Source organism: Lolium perenne, chromosome 1 (assembly GCF_019359855.2).
Source record: "Lolium perenne isolate Kyuss_39 chromosome 1, Kyuss_2.0, whole genome shotgun sequence".
Lineage (NCBI taxonomy): Eukaryota > Viridiplantae > Streptophyta > Magnoliopsida > Poales > Poaceae > Lolium > Lolium perenne.
Window position 1 is genome coordinate 128,258,233 of NC_067244.2, and position 11,497 is coordinate 128,269,729.

At 43.9% G+C, this 11,497-nt stretch overlaps 1 protein-coding gene across 2 annotated transcripts in view; it reads left to right on the plus strand.

Annotated features, from left to right (window-relative positions):
• Positions 1-11,497, plus strand: part of LOC127301711 (large ribosomal subunit protein eL39) — a 149,330-nt gene that overhangs the window by 25,897 nt on the left and 111,936 nt on the right. The gene's annotated exons all lie outside the window — the stretch shown is intronic.

An 11,497-nucleotide genomic window follows, 5' to 3' on the forward strand; every position in this document is an offset into this window, starting at 1 on the left:
ACAACACAACCAAAGTACTTTGCCCCAACGTAACAGTGAGGTTGTCAATCTCACCGGCTTGCTGTAACAAAGGATTAGATGTATAGTGTGGATGATGATGTTTGAAAAGAACAGTAAGAGCGAGTATTGCAGTAGGTTGTATTCGATGTAAAAGAATGGACCGGGGTCCACAGTTCACTAGTGGTGTCTCTCCAATAAGAAATAGCATGTTGGGTGAACAAATTACGTTTGGGCAATTGACAAATAAAGAGGGCATGACAATGCACATACATATTATGATGAGTAGTGTGAAATTCAATTGGGCATTACGACAAAGTACATAGACCGCTATCCAGCATGCATCTATGCCTAAAAAGTCCACCTTCGTGTTAGCATCCGCACCCCTTCCAGTATTAAGTTGCAAACAACAGACAATTGCATTAAGTATGGTGCGTAATGTAATCAACACAAATATCCTTAGACATAGCATTGATGTTTTATCCCTAGTGGCAATATCACATCCACAACCTTAGGGGTTGCTGTCACTCCCCCAGATTTAATGGAGACATGAACCCACTATCGAGCATAAATACTCCCTCTTGGAGTTACAAGTATCAACTTGGCCAGAGCCTCTACTAGCAACGAAGAGCATGCAAGATCATAAACAACACATAGATGATAGATTGATAATCAACATAACATAGTATTCCATATTCATCGGATCCCAACAAACGCAACATGTAACATTACAAATAGATGATCTTGATCATGTTAGGCAGCTCACAAGATCGAACAATGATAGCACAATGAGGAGAAGACAACCATCTAGCTACTGCTATGGACCCATAGTCCAGGGGTGAACTACTCACACATCACTCCGGAGGCGATCATGGCGATGAAGAGTCCTCCGAGAGATGATTCCCCTCTCCGGCAGGGTGCCGGAGGCGATCTCCTGAATCCCCCGAGATGGGATTGGCGGCGGCGGCGTCTCTGGAAGGTTTTCCGTATCGTGGCTCTCGGTACTGGGGTTCTCTCGACGAAGGCTTTAAGTAGGCGGAAGGGTAGGTAAGGAGGCGACGCGAGGGCCCCACACACTAGGGCGGCGCGACCCCACCCTTGGCCGCGCGGCCCTGGCGTGGCGGCACCTCGTCGCCCCACTTCGTTTCCCTTTCGGTCTTCTGGAAGCTTCGTGGAAAAATAAGACCCTGGGCGTTGATTTCGTCCAATTCCGAGAATATTTGCTTTGTAGGATTTCTAAAACCAAAAATAGCAGAAAACAGCAAATGGCTCTTCGGCATCTCGTCAATAGGTTAGTGCCGGAAAATGCATAAATATGACATAAAGTGTGTATAAAACATGTGAGTATCATCAATAAAGTAGCATGGAACATAAGAAATTATAGATACGTTTGAGACGTATCATCGGCTTGCTCCAAGGAGACTCGATGCTCAGAAACTTAGCCCCCAAGCGTCAAAGTGGAAATTTTTCGTCTTGTTGCTCCTAAGAGAACTTCATCGATGTAGCCCCCCGAGCGCCAAGGTGAATTTACTTGAAAATCCGGCTTGGAGCTCTTAGAGTAGCATTATCTTTTTTATGTGACTTAGGAATAGCATAAATCCCAAGCATCTAGGCGGAAATTTCTAGCACTGATACCCGAAAGGAAACACACTTTTCACCTAAGATCAAACCGCAACCCCCAAGGGTTGGTTTCGGCTAAGCATAGCGGAATCAAGACTCAAGTTGCTTTTCCAGCTGTGCACGCCATGGATCCGCCTAACCTTCTCTCATTGGATCCGGCTAGCTTCCCGTGGGGCTTCGCGCGGTGCTAGATCTGCTTGAAAACACCTTAGATCGAGGACTGTTGTACGTCCAAGTGTCATGTACCTGATACATAAACATAAAAACATATTTGTATTAAATTGTTTCTTTGATCACGTTCAACGAACAAATTTAAGGTGGAACAAAAACGGCCTTTGAACAAATGTTTTAAAGCTGAAACTATGCAGCAGTTGAACAACATAAAACTGTCAAGGCGGAAAAAACTCGACTATCTTGAACAGTTAGTGTAATTTATATGTTTTAAGCAAGTGATGGTTTATCCGTTCTTCTGGTTTATATGCTTGACTTTTCGCGAGACGGCAAACTTTAAACACAGAACATCTGCTGAGGCGATATCGCTTAATAGTGAAACAATCAAGAACCTCAGAAACAGAGGCCGGCTTTAAGTACCGAGATGTCACTACTAAGGAATCCACACATAAAACAACAGAAAACGTGTAGGCCAGAAAACTTAAGCTAACGCCCGAAAGCGAAATTTTTGCAGCGTACTGGAGCCTTAAGCGGAAAAACCAGTACAAAGTTTTTCACGAGCGCGAGGCAAATCGTGGGAAAGATATGACCAACAGTAAAAGCGGTAAAAGACTCAGGATATGAGTGAACCAATCTTAATCTCATGATCATAAAATTTTAAAATATTAAATATAAATAGGGACTTAGCTGTTTGGAGCGGAGTAAACGTCGGTCGTGAAGGTTTTTCTTCGGCGTTCCATCGAGCCGGTGCGAGATTGATTGTCGCGGTGGTCCTGTAGGTGCGGATCCACCTATCAAAATTTAGGTGTGGATCCGACTTCCAAAAATTTAGGTGCGGATCCACCTACCAAAGTTTTGGTATGGATCCGGCTTCAAAAATATAGGTGCGGATCTGACTACCAAAAATAGGTATGGATCCGGCTACCAAAATATAGGTGCGGATCCGACTACCAAAAACGTAGGCGCGGATCCGGCAACAAAAAATAGGTATTGATCCGGCTACCAACATATAGGTGCGGATCCGGTAACCAAAAATAGGTATGGATCCGGCTACCAAAATATAGGTGCGGACCCGACTACCAAAACCAGAATTTGAAATTTTCAGATCTAATGTGGAGTCTTCCTTAGGAAGGTCCAGCAATTCGGGTCGAAACTTTGCAGCTTCGTCCAGCTCAGCGGCGGTCGTAGCTGCAGTTTTTACCAGCGCGTTTCCGTCGGAATCGACGGTCTCGCCGATGAAGATGTGTATCCCGCCGATTGGGATGATGAAGAACTTGACGGGTTTTGTCCTAGCCGGAATCCATAACTCGTCCGGAGGGACGATCGGAAAGTTACCGGCGTACAAGACACGCCCCACAGCGATGAAATCGTTGAAGCTTCCCATGGCGGAACCCTCCCGATTTTGGCCTCCAGACGCCGCTGGCCCCACGGTGGGCGCCAACTATCGTTGCCTATTCTACGGTGCCTCGGAGGAGGGATCCTCACGAGGGGGAGAAGAAGTAGGGGCCATAGGGCGGAGTGCTCACGGGACGGTGGTACGCGATTTACCCAGCTTCGGAACACCTGCACGATGACAGGGCCTACTGCTGCTTGTCTGGAATTATCTGGGCGCTTTCGCGTTGTTACAATGAGTTGTGGTTGTCTCGCTTCTAGCTCGAGATCTCCCCTCAGGGCTCCCAGGATCCGGCTTATATAGGCGCCCGGATCTAGGGTTTCTACGGAGAGTCCTACCCGGAATACAAGTAGCCTAACTACAGAATATTACATTGTCGTGTACGTCAAGGATCCACCTATTCCTAACTTGTCGTCATGGCACTACAAGAAATATGTTAACTAGTGACCTTCCGTCAGTGACCGTGAGTGAAATAGTCATAGATCTATGACAATTTTGTACCAAATGGTCGTAAGGCATTCAAGAGGGTCAAAACCCTAAATCATTACGACCATTTTATTGCGAAAGGTCCTAATTTATTTACGTGAAATTGTCGTAGAGAAGATGATACGGTCTACGACCTTATCTCTAGCAGAGTACGACCAATTTAAATAGTCATGCCTGCTAGTTCGTTATGCCTTAAAATGACTTGCTGGCCACCTAAGCAATTTTGCCTACATGTCGTGTCCACGTGTCAACTTCTGTTTATGTGTTTGGATAGAACCAGGTTTAAATCTATCGTGTGTGGGACCCACATATTGACATGTTGACCAAGAGGTTCAACTTTTTTTGAGAAAAAAGGGTCCAACTACATGGCTTAACCAATTATACTGGGACCTACTTGTACCACATATTGACATGTTGACGAAGAGGTTTAACATTTTCTTTGAGTAAAAAAGAGAGTTCCAATTGCACGGGAAATTTTTGGTAGCCCACCAATCCAACTTGTAGTAGTAGCCTTAGCGGAAACTTTGCCTCTAGTCCTTAGCGAAAATTTTGGTATCCCGCCTAGAGCACGCGCTTATTTTTTGCCCCAAATTTCCCGTGCCTGCTACCGTACTAGGAACCCCTTCGGGCCCACACCCGCTACCCTAGACGGAACCAAATCCAGATCGAGGGCCGCTCTCCCAACTCCCGACCCTCTCCACCACCAAACCCTACCCCGCCGCCACCACAGCGCCGGCCTCCGCTTCGCCCACATCCTCAAGGTCGTCGAATCCATGTTTTTTGGCTCACCGGAGCGACGCCCCTCGCCGGCCTCCGCCCGACCGCTTCCTGTACTTCCTCAACCCCGGCGCCACTACTACTCCGCCGTCTGCAAAGAGGGAGCCAGGCATCCTCGGCGACCACGTCTTCCACAGCGCGCAGACGATGTGACCCTCGCCGGTGTCCGCCACTCCCGCTTCCTCAAGGTCCCCAACCCTGGCATCTCCCTCTCTTTCCTTCCCTTCGCCGCGACTCCATCTGCACCAGCTACCCTCGCGTCTCCCGCCTCGACGACGGCTTCCTGAGCTTGCGGCTCGAAGATGGAGAGGGTGGGCTGACGAGGAGTTCTACAACTGCGATGGCCGCATCTTCAACTACCTCGTCGAGAAGGATCCAGTGAGTTCTCTGCCTGCTCCTCTCTGATCCTTGCTTCATTCGTTGTGGATTTCATCAGATATCTGTTGATCTGGTATGGTTGTGCTCGATTTGTGCAGGCTAGTTGTCGATCTATTGGTGTTGGCTGGGTGTATATTGATCTGCAGTCTTACTTTATCTGGTGAATGAAACCGTTGTAGTGGAGGAGGTAGAATAGCTCTTTTGTTTGTGCATTTTGTTTTTCCATGGTATGATTGTATCAAGATCACCCTGCTGTTGGTCTAATCAACATGTGTCCTGACGTTAGTTGTTTTTGGGGTGTTAGAAGTACACCAATTCACCTGCCACACGGACCTCACCGACACGGTTTGGTCTGTAGGTCCTCTTAATTTCCAGTTTAATTGGTGATATGCATCAACTGTGTTGTGCAATATAAACTAACAATTAATCGCAACTCATATATGTTGTTAGAAAAGTCAAGAAATGTTCAGACTGCAAATAGTAGTAATTAGTTAATGGCATCCTCTCTGGACAGTGTGTAGTACATCATTAAGACTGCTAAATTGATGTGTTCTAGGTTCCAACTCTGATTGAAAAGTAGGAGAATCTGGTACATCTCTAACTGTAATCATTCTCTTTTGTAGACCAAAGCGCATATTTCTCACAACAGAGATATGTAGAGCTCTAAAATGACCCTGCCCTGTCATTGATAAGGTATGCATTCTCTTCATTTTAGACCTCTTTTGGTTAACTTCCTCATTGTAATTGAATATAGAAGATTAAAATTACTTCTTTTATGTGTGTGTTTGGTTCTCTGATTGCTCTCTCTCACGGCTTCTCATTGATTTTACTTTGTAGGTTGCAGAAGTGGAGCAACGGCAAGCAGACTGGGCAAAAATGTAACCTTTTTGGACCAGGCCACCTGCGACAACTTCCGAGACGGGGCAAGGAGGCATTGAGCGCCAGTACTGCAACCCCAACCTCTCTGCCTCGGATCCGGCCGCCTTGTCATCACCCCCGCTGGATCCGGCTCCACCGCAGATGCAAGCCGCCCTGCCGCGCAAGGAGGCCTTCGCTGTCTTCGAGTTCCGTGCTAGCCTTCAAGCATGGTTCTTGGTTATTGCATTTATTCAGGTTACATTGCTACGTTATTTTTTTTCTCAGCCATCAGTTTGTTGCATTGACCTTGAAACTTATATCACACCTGTAGATGCAAAATTAGAAAATCTGGAATATTATGAACTTATTTACATTTAGTATATGCTCCCTATGCAAATCAAGAATCTCATGCAAAGCAATCCGTATTTTAATTTGAAGTATCCATTCTTGCTACTGAAATATTAAATTATTTGCACAATTCATTTTTCTCTTACAGGTGTATAAGCTGTCAGATTTGTGTATTTGTCTCTTCTTAGTTGTGCTTCTTTTAATAGCATGTTTGCCTGATCTTCTGAAATGAACTGCCATTGTATAGTTATATCTAGTTCGTACTGTAAGTACTTTTACAATGAGATTATGAATTTAGATAGTCCTGTGACAATCTTGCTAAGAATTCTATACCATTTTATGCTTATGTCTGAGTGCACTCTTAAAAGCTTTGAGAGTTTCTTTATCATTTACTATGAAGCTATGGATCCCAAGGTTTACCTGGGTTCATGCGTAGTGTCTACCAAAAGGATTATGCTTTAATAACACCAGAAAGCCATGTATCCAGTCCGTTGTTTGATTGGTACTGCTCTACCTTTCGCGCGTACTTTCTAATTTCTATGGATGTTACGCAGCTATATTAAATTATTGATCATTCATCTTATCTCTTTAGGACCAACATGTTAGGAGCATATATTTGATTAGTTCAGCCATTGGGGAACACTTCACTGTGTACTTGGCAAACATGCAAGGTATGCTATTTCTGTCGTTCACTGTCATGTGGGTACAAGGAATGGATAGTCATATATGTGTATGGTCTGCATGGTTGACAATTGTTAGTTCATTTAGTTGTTATCTAATAGTTGTCCCTTTTAGTTGCATTCTACTTCTGTTATGCTACCATACTGAAGCATTTATGAATGACTACATGGTCGACAACTGTTAGTTCATTCAATTGTTATCTCCTAGTTCCCCTTTTAGTTGCATTCTACTTCTGTTATACTATCATACTGAACCATTTTTGAATGACTGAAATGAGCATGCTATTTTGGACAGTGGCATAATCTACATAGTGGACTGGGTATTCAAGGCATGCAAGCACGCCAAGGCTACGAGAAGAACAACGATGGGGACCATATCATCACCGCATCTTCAAGAAGTCAGATATGCACGCCCTCCCCCCCCCCCCCCCCCCCCACGTAATCCAGATCTGTACATGTTATCTTCTTTCATATTTTACACAATTTGACTTGAGTATGTTGAAATGCGACTATATTTTACTGTGTTTTTTACTAGGTCTCCTATGATGCAGTGCTCACTGAGGTGCCCAAGAACAAGCAGATCACACCTTCATTGTCTTTGTTCACCCAGGGTACTAACATGACATTCATACCTTCAAAAAAAGAATCGCATGACAATCATATGCACTGAGCTAATATTTATGGTTTGCTCTCAGCCACTTTGTCTCCCACGACTACTGCCATGTGATAAAACTTTCTGTCCATATCCTGAACTATCATTTCTGCTTAGTTATAAGTTTTTTCCTAGTTTTCCTTGAACTATCTTATTTTTAGGCAATGTATTGGTTGTTTCTGCAAATGTGTTTGCATGCTAAAAACATTAATACTTATACGTCAACATTTGAGTCTGTACATTTTATCAATAGTGATCCGTGCCAAACTGCCAATGGTAGCAGTCTACATAAATTTTTGTCGAATGCTACTTGACTGGGCATAGTTTGTCGGCAGGTTGTTGTAGGCACCCAAGGTGTTTTAGATGGTGTTGCTGTCGGTGAACCATGAATTTGGAGTAATGGGATTGAGATTTTAGTGCTTGATTAAGTATACATTGTATGTTTTATAATGATTTTAGATCTGTTGTCATTGAGATTCTGAGATGTTAAGCATGCTTTTATGTAGTTCCCGTTCATGCAAAGGAGAAGAACTTGAAAATCGTTCATGTTGGATATAGCTTTATTGTTAATATACAACGAATATAAGCATCTCCCTTGTATGGATTACTGTCAATTACCTGTACCTTTTGTTTTTCACTACAGTTTAATTGGCTGCTGTCAATTACTTGTAGTACGTACTATTATTCTCACTACACTAATTATTAATAGTGTATTCTCTAATAGAATGGAATTTATGAACAGTCTGCCTAGAGAAGAACATATGTTAGATTGTTTTTATTTTGTTTCTTACTGTTATATTCAATACCACTTGCAGGCTTTCACTTTTCATTCGTGCAGAAGTGTTGAGAAGTGTTGTTCTGTCACTTACAAGCGTCAGAAGCTGGAACCTGAACTTTGTTTTATTTTCGTAGTTAGTTACTTGATGTTCTATTATATTTGCAAGCTGGATACTGTGCATGAATGTAATGTACCCCTGTTATCTGAAATATTATTCGTCAAATTGTTGTGTTTGAATCAAAAGGTTCATGTATTTTGTTGATTCTTATTTAATCATCAGTTATTTAATTATTGTATAAAACCTGACAGTTTTGACCCAGGCATGTCTAATTGTACGTGTCTGAAAGGTGGGACCAACCTGAAATAAAATGTCTCTAAATTAAAAACAAAGTATGTAATAAGGCCAAGGCCCAGAAAATAAAAAGGCCAAAATATTGGGCTTGGCCCATCTAGCGGCTAGAGATAAAACGATTTTTTAAGTAGGCTGGATTGTTGGGCTTGGCCCATGTATATGGCTGGATTGGATTGGGCTGATTTTGAACCACGACTATTTGGTTTGGTCATACCTTTGCCACGTAGGATTCGCCACGTTGGATCTGACGTGGACATGGTAGACTGTATGTGACCAATATTTTGGTCGTAGAATCTACGACCACCGAGTTTGGTCATAACCGTCTACGACCATTAAAAAAAGTTGGTCGTTGTGATCCGTTAGTGACGCTCAACTGGCGACCAACAGTTTTTGGTCACATCAAGGTCATAGATGATAAACAAGGACCATCTAACGACCAATATGGAGGGTCGCAAGTTAGCATATTTCTTGTAGTGTGGATCCGACTTCCTTCATGGGCCTTCACGGATCTGACTCCTGGCATAGACCTCTTCGGATCCGGGTACCTCTGTAGGTCGGTTCGGATCCGAGTACCTCTGTAGGTCGGTTTGGATCCGGGTACCTCTGTAGGGCGGTTCGGATCCGGCTACCTTCGTAGGGCGGTTCGGATCCGACTACCTTCGTAGGGCGGTTCGGATTCGGCTACCTCATAGGTCGGCTGGGATCCAGCTTCTTATTCCTGGGTTGGACATCTTCCATCTTGATCAACAACAACTGGACCGTTCGGTGGGCCATATGCCATCACCACCATCTTTGGGTCACCCGGGCTTGTCGGAATCGGACCATGTCGATGGTATAACTATGAAGTATATCCACAACAAGTTGCGTAGTTAAGCGGCAGCCTATTTTAAGCGTTAGCACTAGCTTATTCGCGACTTCGAATCCTCGTCCGAGCAAATAAAATTTTATTATATATGTAGTCTCAATTTTCTTTCTAGTATTCTTTGATGTAATAGACAGACGTGTGTTGACGCGTTAAGCACACGCCCGTTGGGAACCCCAAGTGGAAGGTGTGATGCGTACAACAGCAAGTTTCCCTCAGTAAGAAACCAAGGTTTATCGAACCAGTAGGAGATGAAGGCCACGTGAAGGTTATTGGCGGAGGAGTGTAGTGTGGCGCAACACCAGGAATTCCGGCGCCAACGTGGAACCTGCACAACACAATCAAAATACTTTGCCCCAACGTAACAGTAAGGTTGTCAATCTCACCGGCTTGCTGTAAACAAAGGATTAAATTTATGGTGTGGAAAATGATGTTTGTTTGCAAAGAACAGTAGAGAACAATGGTTGCAGTAGATTGTATTCAGATGTAAAAGAATGGACCGGGGTCCACAGTTCACTAGTGGTGTCTCTCCAATAAGAAATAGCATGTTGGGTGAACAAATTACAGTTGGGTAATTGACAAATAGAGAGGGCATAACAATGCACATACATATCATGATGACTAATATGAGATTTACTTAGGGTATTACGACAAATTACATAGACCGCTATCCAGCATGCATCTATGCCTAAAAAGTCCACCTTCGGGTTAGCATCCGCACCCCTTCCAGTATTAAGTTGTAAACAACAGACAATTGCATTAAGTATGGTGCATAATGTAATCAACACAAATATCCTTAGACAAAGCATTGATGTTTTATCCCTAGTGGCAACAACACATCCACAACCTTAGAACTTTCTGTCACTGTCCCAGATTCAATGGAGGCATGAACTCACTATCGAGCATAAATACTCCCTCTTGGAGTTACAAGTATCAACTTGGCTAGAGCCTCTACTAGCAACGGAGAGCGTGCAAGATCATAAACAACACATATATGATAGATTGATAATCAACTTGACATAGTATTCCATATTCATCGGATCCCAACAAACACAACATGTAGCATTACAAATAGGTGATCTTGATCATGATAGGCAGCTCACAAGATCTAACAAGATAGCACAATGAGGAGAAGACAACCATCTAGCTACTGCTATGAACCCATAGTCCAAGGATGAACTACTCAGACATCAGTCCGGAGGCGATCATGGTGATGTAGAGTCCTCCGGGAGATGATTCCCCTCTCCGGCAGGGTGCCGGAGGCGATCTCCTGAATCCCCCGAGATGGGATTGGCGGCGGCGGCGTCTCTGGAACTTTTTCCGTATCGTGGCTCTCGGTAATAGGGTTTTCGCGACGGAGAGTTTAAGTAGGCGGAAGGGCAGAGTCGGTGGAGGCACAGGGGCCCCACACCACAGGCCGGCGCGGGCCCCTCCTTGGCCGCGCCGCCCTGTGGTTTGGCCGCCTCGTGGCCCCACTTCGTATCCTCTTCGGTCTTCTGGAAGCTCCGTGGAAAAATAAGACCCTGGGCGTTTGTTTCGTCCAATTCCGAGAATATTTCCTTTGTAGGATTTCTGAAACCAAAAACAGCACAAAACATGAACTGGCGCTTCGGCATCTTGTCAATAGGTTAGTGCCGGAAAATGCATATAAAGTGTGTATAAAACATGTGAGTATTGTCATAAAACTAGCATGGAACATAAGAAATTATAGATACGTTTGAGACGTATCAACGTGCTAATATACAACACACAGTTCTGCGTGGCCTAGTGGCTAAGTCGGTCCGCTTCCAAACTCAGGTCGTGAGTTCGAGTCCACCTTCACTCAAATTATTTTATTTGCTTCGTTGGTCGCTGACAGGTAGGACCCACATGTAAGGAGGCGGTACAAGGTTAGATTTGCCAGATAAAAATATTAAGGAGTTTTCTGCAAAAACTACGACGCCACGTGTCAGCTTTTGATTGATTGAGGACCAAATCTTCACATGATTTGCAAGTTATAGGATATTGTTGCAGGTTTTGCAAGTTCTAGGACCAAACCTTCACATGGTGTACAAGTTGTAGGACTAGAGGTGTAATTAGCTCTTTTTTATAAATTTCATTACTCTAGCGATCCTATGATTGTTGCCACATAATTGTAAGTTACCA